The sequence below is a fragment of the Coloeus monedula genome (assembly GCF_965178545.1).
Source record: "Coloeus monedula genome assembly, chromosome: Z".
NCBI lineage: Eukaryota > Metazoa > Chordata > Aves > Passeriformes > Corvidae > Coloeus > Coloeus monedula.
This window is the reverse complement of record NC_138822.1, coordinates 27,992,394-28,010,107: the sequence shown is the minus strand read 5'-3', so window position 1 is coordinate 28,010,107 and position 17,714 is coordinate 27,992,394.

Here is a 17,714-nt window from a genome sequence, read left to right as displayed (position 1 = left end):
GCTTTCAGGTCCATATGGTTAAAAACAAATAACATGTGATTTGAAGATTCATAGCCTGGTCTTCAAGTTATTGACTAAATTCCAAGGCCTTTGGAAAAACTATAGGAAGACAACTTTCTGCCACATACAGACATTATGTCCTGCTAGATATTTACACTGACTTATCTTATTGATAGATGTATATCTAGTTTTATTTGCCATCTTTTGTGATTTCCCAGATAGTTGAGAAAACAAGCACACCCATATGCACATAAAATCAGGAAATATGTAATAGACGTAAAAATTGTGATTTGAAGAGCTTACTTAATTCTTTCTTGTTTTGCTGTTACTCATAATCCAAAAGTATTGTCATAAAATGTTTTAAGTGCACGCATCTGCTGTGAGTGAACAGAAATACTAGAGGTATTAGCAAAAGAAAAGAGTTTTATGAAGAAGGCACACTTGCTTGAAAAGATATATATAATTTTAACCTTCCTTGACTAGAAACATGCAGGTATTTGGTTATGGAAAAGGAAATAAATCAAGTTGCCATCCAAAAAACTCAGGGTACAGAAGATGAGGGAAACAGATTAGCAGAATCATCGGTAGCAGCTCTATAATGAAATTGTGACATAGAGGCAATGAATGAGACTTCTCTGTGCTACTAATGGGGAACTGCAGCAACTTCCAAAAGACAATTCAATGCAACTGCTGAAAAGCAGTCAACAGTCACTCCTCTGTGTGTTCAGACACAATGTCTTTCACAATGCAAATATCCTGCCAATAATGAAAAACACCAAAAGTAAAAGTGACTCCTACTTGGTGTGCTCCGAAGACTATGTGTGACTCTATGAAGTGCCTTTTTCTATGGAATTTAGTCATCCATTTTGAGCAGAAGACAGCTGTAATTTAAGGCATTCAGTATACACACACTATTACTATGATATATCTATGGCTATCAAGGACCTCCACATTCGAAACATCTTTAATGACATGACATTAGGTAATTGACAGGATGCTTTAAGTGCTGTCTAGCTGAAGGTACTTTGGTGGAGAAATAACTGTTATGAATTAGCCATCCTCACGCTGATGTTCTATCACAGGCAGATTCTCTGTGGCAGAGATCTGAAGATAGTCTCTGTCCACAGTACTCAAAGAATTGGATTGACAGGTAACTTCAGTGTGATGTGTGCAAAATACTTTTCAAAACTGAAGGCAGGTTTGATTCATGAAATAAGTGATGGCAGGATTAGCTTTGACCCTTTTCCAGAGCTTTCCCTCTCATTAAACTTACTGTAGTCTCTGATCAGAGAACTGAACTGATTTGTATGTTGAGTTTCTGAAGGAAGGAAAAGTAGATGGATTTTTTTTTTAAGGAAGGAAAGACACTTCAGACTTGATTACAAATTTGTTTCTCTGTTGATCAAATGCTGTTTCATAAATACTGCTTCTTCTCATTCATTAGATCAGTAGTTGTTATTTGCCATGCAATGGTAACAATTGCAAACAAGATAATGTAAGTGCAATAGATTTGATTGAGTGCTTAATCATAGGCAACTTCTCTCAGTATATTTGTATTGTACTCACGTTCATATCAGGCACAGAAAAAGTAAGGTTGAGCAAATCCATAACAAGATTTCAACAACTCAACTTAGTGGCTCTGAATGAGAAGAGATTTAATCCTTTAATTACAGTTTGAATTCAAATTCCCCCTTTTGAAATATTCTGGTATCAATTATATGTATTTAATACTTTGTCAATATGATAGGGACTGTATTTCTTAAGTCACTCAGTAAATGTAATCTTTTAAAACAATGTGAGCCTGAGGAAAAATTCTATCAGTCTAGGTTGTATTAAGTATAGAACAGGTTTATATTCTACTTACTTTTGGATTATCTTGAAATTTTTAAACCAATAAGAAATTATTAGCTTCAATTTGAATCCCTTCCTCAAGAAAACTTCATGAAAAGAAGGTGAAGATTTTGTTCAATTCCTATGTTACAAGCATAACAGAAGTTTGCAGTGCAACTATGTCCACTTTTGCCTGAAAGGAAACATTCTGAAAAATTTTATGGATTAAAATAATATTTAATTCCTGTATTTTAGACCATATAAAGCATGAGTAAACACAGAATTCCCTGTGAAATTTCATGCATTTTTACGTTTCTAATTCATGATTGAAGTTTCTTAATAGTCCTGTTTCATATTCCTTTGTATAAAAGTCTACTTGGTAGGATTTATACTTTCATATAGAATTTAAAATTCACTATAATAAATTATCTTGAAAAAAAAATTCTGTAGAAGTGATTTGTGTTGAAGTTCAACCCAAATTACAGAGTTATTTATTGCCTGAATGCCATAAACGGCCAAGTGGAACAGAGGTGCAGATCTTTAAGGAAGCCTTCCACAGCACGTCAGAGTTAGCAATTCCCAGGAGTAAGAAATTGGGCAAGGGAGACAGGAGAGTGGCATGGCTAAGTAGGGAACTGCTCGTTAAACTAAAGAGAAAGAAGTAAATGCACAGTTCTTAAACTGTGGATAGGTGAACTGGGAAGAGTATAGACGCGCAGTACAGTTGTGCACAGGTAGGATGAGGAAGACCGAGGCAAAGCTAGAACTTAGCCTGGCAAGGGATGTAAGGATAAGAGGAATGGCTTCTACAATTGTGCTACCCAGAAAAGGAAGGTCAAAGACATTGTAAGCCCCCTGATAAACAATGCTGGTAAATTGGTAACAGCGGGTGAGGAAAAGGCTGAGGTGCTCAACAACTCTTTTTGCCTCAGTCCTCTCTGGCAACCTCTCTTCTCACACCTCTTGAGTGGATGGACAGCAGGATGGGGAATGGGGAGCAAAGTGCTCACTGTAAGAGAAGACCAGGTCTGTGATCACCTGTGGAACCTGAATGTACATAAGTCTATGGAACCTGATGAGATTCATCCCAGAGTCCCAAGGGAATTGGCTGATGTAGTTGCCAAGCCACTCTCCATGATATTTGAGAAGCTGTGGCAGTCAGGTGAAATCCCAGGTGACTGGAAAAGGAAAGCACTGTACCCATCTTTAAAAAGGGTAGGAAGGAGGACCCTGGGAACTCTGACTTCTCAGCCTTACCTCTGTGCCTGCTAAGATAATGAACAGATTCTCCTAGAAACTCTGATAAGGCTCATGGAAGACAGGGAGGTGATTCCAGACACCCAGCACAGCTGCACCAAGGGCAACTCCTGCCTGACCAACACAATGACCTTCTCTGATGGGGTGGCTGCACTAGTGGACAAGGGAAAGGCTACAGTTTTCACTTATCTGTAAAGCTTTGATGCAGTTCCTTACAACATCCTTCTCTCTAAACTGGAGAGAATTAGATTTGATGGATGGACTGTTAGATGGATAAAGACTTGGTTGGACGGTCACATCCAAGCATTGTGGTCAGCAGCTCAGAGTGCTGATGGACATCAGTGACAAGTGGTGCCTCTTGGGGGTCTGTATTGGGACCAGTTCTATTTAATATCTTCATTAATGACACAGATGCAGGGACTGAGTGCACCCTTAGAAAATTTGATGATGAAATTCCCACCTGTGGAAATGTTCAAGACCAGGCTGGGTGGAGGTTTGAGCAATCTGGTCCAATGGAAAGAGTTCCTGCCCATGGCAGGGGGTTGATTATTTCTAAGGTCCCTTCCAAACCAAACCATTTTGTGATTCCATGATTCTAGTAAAATTTTTCTTGTCGTTTTCATTTCCCTGTTTTCAAAGTCTTACCATATCCAGACTTCACTACAACTTTAAAAGTATGGACAAAGTTCTCTTTAAGAAAAAAGTGGTTTATAACAGTAAACAAAGAGTTCTTATCTAAGTCAAGGCAACTGCCTTGAAATGCTTGTGGATAAACATGACTGTTGCAACCAGTTTGAGCTAGCAGATTCCATACAGATTGCTAAATGATAATATGGTAATTTTATAGAGATACAAAAAAAATTTCAATTAAGTTGTAAAGGAAGTACACTTCTATCTGAGTATTGTAAAAAAAAAAAAATCTGTGTTCTTTTAAGGCACTTAGTGATAGGTAAGCATGGAGACTTGTTCCTTACAAATCTGTTTTCCCTTCTGTCTTATGAAACTGTTCAATTAAGAAGATACAGAACAGGAGAGCCAAAGAATGCCTAAATAATGAGAATCTTCCCAAACTACTCAAAAACTGGATTAGCATGGAATATATGCTGTACATTTCATACTGTGATCATGTTTATTATTTAAATTTTACCATATGGCAGCAGCAAAGACGTTACAGAAATCCAGAGACAAGAACACAGATGTTTCTTCCCATCCTTTAAGCCAAATATAAATTATATTTGCAAAAGTCTACCAATTACATCTGTGCTAAACAATACTAAGTTATGCGTGACAAAAAGACATGCTATAAATAACAAATCAGTTCTATTACAATGATTCTGTTAGTATTTATAACACACTAAATACCTTGCAGGAGTAAGAGCTTCAGAAAAACAAGGGCAGTTCCTTCATGACAGCTCTTTTGCTGCACCCTCACAGAATTAGTCAATTTGAGTCAGGTGTTGAGACAGCTAAACCTGGGAGAAAATGGTCTTAGTGATCTTGCTTTCTGTCAGGGGCAAGGGCCCAAAAATTTTAATTGCTTCTTAAAAAATAAACTCTATCATTCAAAGATTGATATACACTGTATATAAAACACTGAATAAGATCAGTCTCTATCTATAAAACCCTCACAAGCTTCAGTTATCAAACTTTTAAAATCTAAAGTCAAAGTGCCTTTGTGGCACTAATTGCATGATCCATGGAGAAGGAAAACTACCTCTTGGCAATAACACTGTCCAAATTTTTATCAGAATAGGCTTTGTCTTGTTTTACCCAATTAGAGTTTGGATAAGTATGTCCTGAAGAGCACCACTGAACAGACTTGCAGCAGAAATGAGTCAGGAGGGTTTTCTGTGTGTTGATTGCCCAGAAGATCCTCTACAAAACACAGCCCAAGCTGGGCCAAAATTAGCTAAAAATGTGCAAAAAGCAGTGCCAAGATGTGACCTTATCAGAGATTCACACCAGAGATGCCTGGCTGGAGCTGTTACAGGTGTTGTGTTAACCTGAGTCTACCAGCCGCAATTCATAGCACTTGACAAAAAATAGGGCAACAAAGTGTGCAGAAATACAGTCATCTGTACATGACTTAGATGAAACAAGTTAATTCAAATTCTTCCTTAGACACAGAAAACAAAATTACAGGCAATAGCCTTTGTGAATATGTCTGTCACAGAGAAGATACCTGAGTCTTCACTGTGTGTTAGGAAGGACTGACTGGAATACACCTCCTGTATCATCTAATGCACAGCCCTGGCGTCACAAATGCTTAATTTATGTTCTGCTTTTTTTAAAAAAGTGGGGGGGTTTGCTTCACTGTGGAAGGGTGCTCTAGAAATGGAGGCAATTAATTATTGAGGAGCTTAACATAATATTTAAAATTAATTCATGGTCCTCTTAACCTCTTTATCTTCTAGCATAAATATATTTCTCCTCTAGGATTAAGCCTTTGATGTCATTACATCCATGCCTGGGTATTGGTAGGCTAAAGAACATGAGCCCTTCTAAAATTTTTCTGTTCTCAAAGAATTCTTCTCCCATCATCTTAGGTTCATATTTGCGTTTTTCAAGGCCACCTCCTACTGACAGTTCACAGTTATTCTGTGATTAATCAGATTATCTGCTGTTTATTCACATCTTCCTTTTTTTGTTACCCCTCAATTTACAAAACCCTGTTATATGGAAAAATCTTCTGTTCTAAATTCCCAGCACAGGTATCAATAAAGGTTCTGTGATGTTCAACTGGAGACACTAATAGATATTTGGGTCAAGAACATATGAAACTGGCTTTGGTAAACAAAAGTTCTTGCACATAGTGTAGGGATAAAGGAGGAGATGGTACAGGAATGCAAAGAGACAACATGCTGAGCTTTGGGATCCCAGAGAAATCTAAGAGGAAATGTTCAAGTTTAATACACATGTGAAATCTTCTTTTCTGCATGGGCTTATGTACCTATCTTGAGGCTGAAAATGAGGGCCCTGGGTAACAGAGATGAAGCCTAAATTCATTGAGTACACTTTGCCAAGTAAAACTACATAGAATTCGAGGTCAAAGGAATTATTCACATTTGCCTTCAAGAAGAAACTCTGTAGATTCTATGGAAGATCCTGCTGTTGTGGATCATTCATCACAATATCTAACTTTTTAGTGAAGTAAGCAGCCATGGTACAAAAGGGAAGTTTTTGTTCGGCTAAATAAAATAGTAATAATAATAACAACAAAAACAGAAAAGCAATAAAATATTGGTCAATTCTTGAAATGGAGGGAAGTTTTCTGTTCCACAGGTATATGTGGCTCTCCAACATTTTTGTATGTGTCCTGAAAAAAGGGAGATGGAATGGAATAGGAACTTTTGCTGTCAGCTTAGTTATTTGGTATCATAAGGATGAGGACTGACTGAGATGAATGGATGCACGACCAAGGAATCTGTCTAAAATGGTAAAAGAGATTGAATGTGACTAAATGTCACCCAGGCAGAGCCTGGTGTGGAGGAAAGATTTCTACATGTGAAGATATAATTGTTCTCAATTGTCCAGTTAGCTCCAAGACCTTGCTCCTGAGTAGTCTGATAAGCAGTTTGGTGGTCATGAAAGATAATAAAAGAGAACAGACAAGCAATTCAAATGTCAAGAAAGGATTAGCACATAAAGTAGAGAACGTGCTGGGGTGGCTCAGCCTGCTCTCAGGCTGAAACCATCAAATGTCAGTCACCAGAAGAGATCACTGTGGTCTAGGTTACCTCCCCCTGGGTGGCTCCCAATCCTAAATTACCTCCCCCTGTTCCACAAAGTTCTCCCTTTTGTAGTTATTGATTGGTTCCCTGTTATGACTCCTGCCTCCCTGTTTTCCCCATTTGTTCTGAAAAATTGTATCCTCCCCTCTGCTTGTACCCCACTGGTTGTTTTCCCTTTCCCTGCCTTGCTCCACCCCCCCATAAAGGGGCTAGCCCACGTCTCTTCGGGGCTTTTTGCTGGTCGCTGGTCCCTCCTGCAGATAAACCTGTTGGAACTCACACCAGAAGCCCGTCCTGCCTTCTTTGCCTCCGGGCAGACGCCAGCCTGATCATCGGCTGCCCGACGTGCTTCCTCTGAGGAGGAGCCAGCGCACGCACCCATCCCACGCTGATTCCACTGAGCCATCCAGCGAGGACGCTGTGGAGGCCAACGCTGCGTCCCCTCTGCCCAAGGGCACGCCGGGGCTTTTGGTGACAAGCTCCCGGTTGCGTTAAGAACGTTACTGCTTTGCTATATAAATTCATGTTGGATATGCACCATGAGTGTTATCTGCAGTTCTGGTCTCTCTGTCTCAAAAAGGATGTGGTACAAGTGGAAAGTACTCAGACTTCCTTGTTGCTTAATCTAAAAGCATAAAATTATTTCCTTTTAAACAACAGCTGAGCAGGCTCAGACTTCTTAGACAAAATAGAGAACTTGAGGGAATATGACAGAAATCTGTAAAACCCTTAGTGGGTCAATCAATGATCAGAGAAAGTATGTAGAGGAGACTACTAGGAGAATAGTGAATGCCAACACAGTACGTTAGTATGACACTGACAAAATAAATGAAAGATTAAATGTGTTACTAAATACTCTCCCAGGTAACAACGCCTCCACTTCCGCAAAACAGCTTACATGGTTTGGGTCTACAGAAAACTAGAAAACAAGCATAAATGCCAGCATTAAAACAAAAAAAAGTATTAATTCTAAGTAAAAATATCATAAACTGATCAAGGAAGTATATGGATAATAAACAAAAACTACTTAACTTCCTGTGGCTGTTTGAGCACAAACTAAAATACAAGGTGAGGAGCACAGACCCTGATCTTTTACAGTGACAGAGCTCCGCATTCTGAGGCACAATCCAGCAAAGGTTCACTCACACACTGGCATAAAAGGTACATTTAAGAGCTATATGTGTTGCAGTGGGAATTTCTGCAACACGTGTATCAGACAACAAGGCCCATGGAAAAGGTTATATGGATCGATTCTTGGTAGATATTTTCAGAGATGTTTATTTTTCCAACTGCCTGGTTGGTGACTTGCCCAAGAACTGAACAATCACAGGACCAGAGGGTCCTTCCCGGGCAGGGGAACACAAAACAACCAATGAAGAACAAGGTTGACCAGGGAGTAGGGAAAGCCTGTTGGCCCTGCCTCTACCCCAGGGTCCCTCTCCCAGGATCACATGCCGGGGGGAGCCAACACTTCACCCATTTATTTTTAACAAAAAGAGATTTAAAACTTAACATTGAAAACAACTGGATAAACATGAGATAACAAGAACAGTTTCAAAACAAAACAAGCCACCCTCCTGAGTCTTTAAATGTCCAAACGGGTTTTTTTTCTGGAATATCTTAAGGCTGACAGAAGGGAGACAGGACTCTCTGAGCATGCTTTGTGGGGAAACTGAGGCAGGATAAAGTTTCTTCCATATGTATCTGTTGGAACGCTAAAAAATAGTTAAATTCTTTCCCTACCCTCGTCATCCTCCACTCGGCATTGGAAAGGGATTTTTGGGGAAACAATTGGTAAAGGTATGGTTTTGTGAGAGAAACCATGGGTGGATAAACTGATTGGGAATACACTGGGGGTAATAGGATATAGGATAAAAGGGAAAGGTAGGATTGGGAAAGGGAGACTGTATGAGTTGCTTATAATGGGGATATTTTTCTAACATGACTACAATTTGCAGCGTATATACTGCCTTTCACAGAAACACCATCAGGCCCAGTGACCTCTGCTGCTTGTAACCCTTTCTTTCCTTGGACAATCTTGAACTCTACTACTTCTCCATCTCCTAAGCTTGGGATGTATTTTTCGGGGTTATTCTTTTTAATAGCAATTCTGTGAACGAATATGTCTTCCTGCTTGTCACATCTTGTTATAAAACCATAATTTTGTTTAACATTATACCATTTTACTATTCCTAAAACCTTAGCTACGATGATTTTTTCCTTTTTCCGAGTGGCTGCTGTTTTCTGTCTCGCTGCGTTTTTGCTTTCGCTCGCTCCGTGTTGGAACTGCTGGAGCTGCCAGGGCTGCCGGGGCCATCAGGGCTGCTCGTGCCTGCGTGCTCTCGCCGCAGGGTTTCGGCTTCCCGGGGTCGCATTTGGGGCCACGCGGACCAGACCAGGCCGCGCTGCTCAGCTCCCCACATTCTGCCACTGCTGCCACCTCTGGTCGCAGCTGCGCTGCTGCTGCCTGGAGCCGCGCCCACATCTCGGCCAGGCCTCTGAGTGACGGCCCCCTGCACCTTGCAAACGGCTCCGTCCTGGGGCGTGCCTGGGCTTCACGCGGCTCCGTTCCTCCGCCATCGCCGCCAGCCGCCGCCCGCACGCCGCCCCTCTCGGTCGGGCGTTCACGGGGCTCGCTCCACCACGCGCTGCACGGGGCCGGGCGGGCACCACCCAGTCACACTACTCCCGCCGCGCCTCGCTCCGCCACCGACACTGCAGCTCTCCTCGCTCCGCCCGCACGCAGGAACTGCCTCGCTGCTGCTCACAGAGCACTCGGTGCACGTGGCCTGGGCCGCACGGTCCCTGCGCCAGGCTTCCCTTCGCCAAGACACAGCTGACATTGTTCAACAGTCTTGGTAATTAAATAATATTCACAAAAATATTCTTCCATCGGCATGTATTTTGACTCAGAAATTAACTGTGTCTAAACAGTCTTCCAAAAGTCTTTGGTAAGAATCAAGTCCCAAGAAATGTAGAAAAAGTTCTTAAACAACCATGCTAGGAAGTGTTTCAGTTCCTTTTGAGCTTGAATTAAGCTAAAATTTACAAACCGTTGCTCAAGAATCTTTTCCAGTTTAAGACAAATGTCCATATGCAGTTCGGAGAGCCACGTGTTTTTCCACGGTTCCTCCGTAGTTTAGAGATGGAACAGCAAAACCAAAAGAAGAGAAATCCAGAGTTTACTCACAAATCACAGTCGCTGTTCCCAGGGATCAATGTCTTGCCAGCATTCTCCAACCATTTGTTGCAGTGGGGATTCCTGCAACACGTGTATCAGAGCATTCTCAGATGTCCTGGCATACTCAGGGAAAACACACAATTTTTTTTTTGTGCACTCTCTTTCTGGACAGTTAAAAAAAGAATTCATGGCAATGATGCTTTATGTAGGGGACAAGTAGATATTTGATGATGTGGGAACATGAGAAAAGGCAAAAGGACAGGAGCTCATGTTGTCCCTTTGGCTACACATGGTGAGGATGAGCATACAATTGGAAAGAGGGAAAAAATATGTACATAAAATAAGTCATGCAAACACAGAGGTGATATGCTGGGGAAAGAAGAGAAAGAAGAGAAAAGAAAAAAAATTAGAAATATTACCTAGGGCAAAAAGCATGACAAAAACCAAAAAGTAAGGAAAGTTAAAAGGACAAGAAAAAAGAGAAAGAAGGGGAGCATGGTGGCTAAAGTGCTAGAATAAGCAAAACCAGGTATCTCCATTAGCTCAGACAATAGAGGTTTATACCTTGATTGCTGGAATGTTCATTCATCTCTGTGGACAATTCTCTTATATGGAATTGTGGTGTGACTATATTTGCACGTAATTTGAACAAAAAATATGCACGTCTGTAGGAGAAAAGAAAGCAAGAATAGAAGATTCACTTACACCAATAAAAACCCCAGGGATTGGGAACTATATGCAATTAAAAACTATACTAACAAACAAAAACAAAACAAGAAAAACCCTTAGTGAAAATACAGAAAGAGATACTCAACCTTGGAATTTATAAAGGTAAGCTGTTTTATATGGCATATGCTTTGACTTTTGTATTATAAGAAAACATACCAAACATCAGACATTATCTGGCTACTGCTGTACATGCATGTTTATTTTAAACTATGTCTGCAAAGCTATTTTATCTTCAGCTTTCTTTTCTACAGCAGGAACATCATCAGTTATTTCCTAGTGGATAAAGACACATGAGCAGTCACAAGTAACATGCAGACATATAAATGATCTGACAATATGCTTAACTCAGGCTTAAAAAATTTCAGATCCTTCTAAGAAGCAGCTTGGTTGCCAGTTTGGACAATGCGAGTAATGTGAGGGTTAAGAAATGGATTTTAAAATGACAAGTACTCAAACACTACTGAATTATAAGAAAAAGATTCTGGGCAGTATTGACATGACACAAACACAAGCACTGTCAAACATGACAATAAATCACTTGTCACAGGGAAAGAGCAAGAAATGTTTAATGCAAGCAGATGCTTCTGTGAAGGATATGCAGCACTGATCTTCAATACAGTGAATATGAAACAACATGAAGTTTGCTGTCATCAAGAAAGAGAACACATATCCTGCAACTCTGAATGAAGCAATTAGACTATCTATTGCACACGCATTTATGGATAGCAGCTCTCTACAAATACTGGCAGGACTAGTGCTGTCTTTAGAATCACAGATCTTCTTCTGGTTTTTTTTTCACAGATTATGCAAGCAGGATTTCATTTAAAATGTGAACACTGATTTTTGCCTTTTTTTTTTCTTAATTTTTAAAATGGCACATTAGAACCACAGACAATAAAGAAGATAATTTAAAATGACAGAAATGTCAGGAAACAAGAGAAAATTCTTTTAAATGGTTCAATATTATCCCCTTTGATACACACAATTTCTTGAGCTGTGAAAATATTTCAGCTATTTCTCTCCTCCTATTCTGTCACTTCACTTTACCTCATACTCATTTACAGTGTTGCTGGATAGTAGTTCAAAAAATTATTCAAACCAGAAAACAAGCCTGAAATTTTCAGGCTAAATTTAAAAAGCCATTTGTCTGCATTACAAAAAAAAACAACCAAACAAAAAAACCAAAAAAACAAACAAAAAACCAAACCAAACCAAACAAACAAACAAAAAACCAAAAAACCCACCAAAAAAAAAAAAACCAACAAAAACCAAAACCCGGAGCTACCAAGCAGGATTCAGTTAGTTTAACTCTTTGTGGTTTTGACCTTAAATAATCAGTACTTTCCATCCATCTGAGGTACCAAGATGCTGAGGAAGCCTACAGAAGAATAACCCAAGACTGATTTTATCAGCTACCTAGTAGGGTGTGTTACAGCGGCAGACAATAGGCAAAATCTGCAATTATCCAAGTGCAAAACAAGGGAAAATTTTCCACAGAAACAGCAAGTAAGTGCAGGGACACATTGCTCAGAGAGGTTGTGGAACCTCCATTCTTGGACGCTTTTCAAAATTCTGTTATATAAAGTCAGGAATAACATTCTGCAACTTGAAAGTTATCCCTGCTTTGCATTGGCTAGATGGCACACACAGATGTTCCACCTAAATGAAATCATATTATGATACCAAACAAATCCTAAAAACAGAATAGGCTACTAACTCACATAAAAATATTGGGTTTTTTTCCACGTGTTTGTACAATATATAAGCGTGAAGCTTCCTGAATCTTAACTTTGAAACTAAAGAGACAAACATTAGTAAAATAATCAAAAGAGTTTACTTGTAATTCTGCTTTTAAAAAAATCCTGGATTATCCACATGTCCAGACATTAATAATTAGAAAATGAATGAGTCATGAGACTGGATGTTCTGCATCATCATTTAATTCTTCAAATTTAGCTTAATTCAGTGGTAATTCATAGATTCTTTCCATGAGATGGCTGCTTAGCAGCTTGAAGAGAAATGAATTAGCCACATAGTTACCACACATCCAGGCCAAATAAATACACTTTCCTTGGTACATTCAGCTCTCACTCCTAAATCTCAATGAACTCCTAAATCTCAAAAGAGTATCTCAATGATACTCTTATTTAGAGATTGCAATTTCAGACCTTTATTTATTTGCACAAGGAAGGCAGACAAAAATTTAAACCTTTCCTGCATTTGGCTATGTGTTTTCAGTGAACAGAGAGAATTCCAGTGAACAGTATTCCAGCCTTTGGGAATATTGATCTATTCAGAAGCACTAGATTCATATACTAAAAGACAGTATAAGGGTTTTCCACACTGGGTACGTATGCAGAGTTGTGAAAATCAAAGAAAATTAAGTGTAGTAGAAGAGTAAAATATCTCTTGAAACATGTATTGTGAACTACCTACACAGATTTATTCAGTAAAAAAGATTTAGTAATGCAAAAATTACCACATTCTCTTAAAAAATTAGATATAAGCAGTCTTCTCAGTTAAATGAATATAAATTCAGAATAACCCTAGTCAATGGTTATACCAGATGATATAACCTTGTGTAACCTTGGTGTAAGAACATAATCAGCCCCCTTGTCAAAATCAGGTATTCATAAATCCAAACTTCATAATTATTTTTCTAAATCTAACAGAAATTTAAGACACACCCATAAATACTGATTTTTTTTTTAAGTTATGGCATATATTTCCAAGAAAGCATAAGGTAGACAAAGTAAGTTGTAAGTGATTGTAACTTCAGGTGCTTAACTTCAGGGTTATTTTATACAGTTATAGATGAAGCACAACTTCATTACAAAATCCCAGTTGTTTACATCTATTGATTGTATGGAAAAAAGCCCAGAGCAAAACAAACCACCTTTTGATAAAAGGTGTAATACAACATTCACAAACCCGGCTGAATTTGCAGCATTGTCAGTCTGGAAATTAACCTGATTTAGTATATAATGTAAACATTCTAGCTACAGAAAAACCAGACAGAATAAAACTCCAGATTGTGTGTTTCACAGTGATTTTATGATAGAAACCTGCAGTATTGTGTTACTGCTGGAGTTGAAATAGTAGAATTCTATGACACACCTCAAGTTTAAATTATTTTCTGGAGTTGGCCAGGACCAAACACCAAGCAGCTCTACAAGACTAAATCTCCTATCAGAGTAGGAATTGGATACATTTATCAGAGCAAACATTTTTTTGCAGAGGTCACATTGTGAAAGTTCATTCCACCTTTGGAGAAGTCATCATTTTCAGTGATACTCACCATTTAGCTATGTGGATTCTCTCCCAAACCTAGGGAAGCACCCAAAAGAGAATTACCTTTTAGGTTGCAACCACTGTACATCTAATCAGTCACCTTTCGGTGAATTACAATGAGTGTACCAGCTATTGAATCAAAGTTATCACCTCATAAATCATACCAGGATCCAGTTCATGTCAGAAACACTGCATGGTTGAGTAGTTATTTCCCTCAGTAAATTAAAATCCCAATTTCCTACAGCAGCTAACATTTACAAAAGCAATTATACTCAGGACTGGCGTGGTATAGCTCATTAGGAAAAATCCCAATATGGTAGTCTTTTAAGCAATTATTATAATTTTTTTTTTTAAGGGGAAGACACAAGCACTGAAGACAGAAGACACTGGAGACATAAAGTACTGGGTTTTTCACTTGTCCAATGTAATACTAATTCTAACATGGTCACCACGCCTTACAGAGCAAACCTTAAGTAAAAATTACTGCAGTCGTACCTGGAACATCCTTTTGCTTGATGTGGTTTACCCTAAAATAAAAAGATTAGCAGAAATTTACTGATTCTTTGAAAAAAAAATAGACTTAATATTAAAAATAATAATTCAGTATGATATAATGAAGTTGCTCCACCACACACAAGTAATCTTGTGCAACCAGATGGCCTATAAAGTCTTTGTAACATCTTTAGAACACTTCATGGTGTTTTCACAGATGGACAATATAAAATATATCATTTGATTTATAATTGTATAATTTGTGATATTTATATTTTCAAGGTAATATGATTTTTCAGTTAATCAAAAGAATCTAAAGCAGTCAAAATATCCCACTTTTGGGAGAGTGTCTTATTGAGAATGTTATTCTTCTTTGGCTTGAAATTTTAAATTTATTATCTTTTTACTTTACATTGTGACTTGCAACATAAAATTAAACTGGCTTACTTCAACGTATTTTACAAAAAAACCCGCCTTGTTTCAAAATTAAATGTTTATTGTTTCTGAATCAGAAAAAACCCAAATGTTTAGAATGTACCATATTTTGAGGAAAAACCTCCAACCTCTTTTTCCTGTGTTACTATTCCAGAAAAATCCATTCAAAAACAACAGAGTAGTTGTCAATTACTTCCTGCACTGCTGTTAAAATATTGTACTTTCAAAGAAAAAAAAGTGAACATTTCAGAGTGATAATTCAAGTGAGAGAGAATTGATGTGATTTTAAAAAATGGAATTTTTTAGACAAATTTCAGCTGTAGAGGTAAATAAAAACACAGCAGGAAATATTGATGCATGTCTTTTGGATGGAGTCATGGGGGAAGGGATAAATTTCAGGTAGAACATCCCATTATTTAAAATGGGATTTATAATAAACTGAATTATGAAGTTGCTCAGAAATACTTAGTAAACTGCTTCCTCTAACATTGATGTGATATCTGTGACAGTGAGAAATGAAGAAGGCTTCATGTAAATAACTGTCATCTACCTTCCAATTATTCATACAGATAGTTTTAAAAGTAAAAGCATAGAACTTTATAACTGTTCAGACCATAGTGAGGATGTAATTCCATGTTTTCCCAGACTTCTAAACCTACAATTTGAGAATATTTCCTTAAGTTGTAACTTTCACATCCTCTGTTGAACTAGCAGAATATACTTCTGTTAAAATCCCATGTAAGTGTGACAGAAATGGTATTCAATCTTACAGATTAAAAAAGTCACTGATATGTGATTTCCAGGACCAAGCTGAAGTCTGTAGTAGTAGGCTGTACTATCTCTGTTGAGATGTTAAAATTAAAATCTTTCAAACCCTTACTAGAGATTTTTCTGGTGGAATCAAGATAGGTCATGGGAAAATGCTAATAAAAGGTTCTAGTAAACCCTAAAAAGTAGTGTTTAAATGCCATATAATAACAAAATCATAGAATCGTTTAGTTTGGAAAAGACCTCCAAGATCCTCAAGTCCAGCAATTAATCCAGCACTGCCACATCCATCACTAAGCCATGTCCCTGAGTACCATATTTACATGACTTTTCAACACTTCCAGGGATGGTGACCCCATCACTTCCATGGGCAACCTCTTCCAGTGCTTGGCAACCCATTCAGTGAAAAAATTTTCCCTGATACCCATCTAAACCTCCCCTGGTGCAGCCTGAGGCTGTTTCCTCTTGTCCTGTCACTGGTTGCCTGGGAGAAGAGCCTGATGTCACCTCACTACAGCCACTTCTCAGGGAGTAGTAGAGAGAAAGAAGGTCCCTCCTGAGCCTGCTTTCTTCCAGAATAAACACCCACAGCTCCCTCAGCTGCTCCTCATCAGATTTGTGTTCCAGACCCTGCCCCAGCTTTGTTCCCTTCTCTGGACATGCTCCAGCCCCTCAGTGGCCTTCTTGAATTGAGGGGCCCAGAACTGGACACAGCACTCGAGCTGCGGCCGCACCAGTGCCCAGCACAGGGGGACGGTCACTGCCCTGCTCCTGCTGCCCCACTATTGCTGACACAGGCCAGGATGCCCTTGGCCTCTTGGCCACCTGGGCACAGCTGGCTCGTATTCAGCTGCTTTCTTCCTGAACCCCCAGGATTCTGTCGTGGATTGAATCTCGGACCCAGATGGGCAGGGAACGTGAATCATTTATTCAGACGAGTGAGTTGATTTTGTACACTTTTCCAAGGCACAATATCTCCTTATATGGCGTGACCTATCCCGTGTTGCTACATCAGCAATGCACTTCCTAGGGCTCTGCTGTGTGACGCCTCCTCCCCCCAGGGCCCGGTGGAGACAAGCCTCTCTGTGCTGCCGTGTGCTCCTTTGTGCTGCCATGGGCCTCTGCAGGCAGGTTTTACAGCTCACAACCCAATTCTCTCTTTTAATTCTCTGTACTTTTCTGCTGGGCAGCTTTCCAGCCTCTGAAAAGACATATAACTATATAACTACACAATAGTACATAATATATTTCTATATATTACATTCGTGTTGTGTATAATAGAACATATAATTCATATATAGATCTATATTATATACTTACATTACATGCTTTATTAAAATATCTCAACATGAAAGAGTAGCAATTCAAAGGAGTCCATAATGCAAGCCATGAAAACACATGATTCTATGAAATGTTTCATATATCTGATACCAGAATATAGTCACTTGTCCTTAGAAACTACTGCTAAATAATCATTCTACAACATCTGTTTCCTTATAGTTGTTGGGAGGTGAAACATCCTTTGAGTTTTATAAAATCTGTCTTCAGGTGATGTTAAGCCTGAAGTCTCTGAAGTAGTAGTAGACTGGTAGTCTGAGGGAGCTCAGGGATTTTCAAAAGACGGATTTATTGAAGCCAACTGCATATGCAAGGAAAACAGACCATATGATTTATTGTAAGCCCATTTGTTTGACAAATTTTCCTATTTCTTTGCAAATTGGCCCCTAACAAATGACAAGATTCTCAAGCATCCATTATGGAAAATTATAGGTGAGCATGGCGAGTTAATAGTTTCTGGTTAGCACATTTTTTAAAGCACTTAATTTGTACTGTTTTGCTCATGACTAGTGCAGACATTATAGTGTGTGCTTTCTAATGGAACAACTTATATCAGTAATCATTACTGCTGTAAACTTTTAGTTACTCACCTGTTTTACTCAATGTACAGGCGCTACTTTTGCAGACTGAAATCAGTTTTTCTTGTATAATATTCAGCTTCA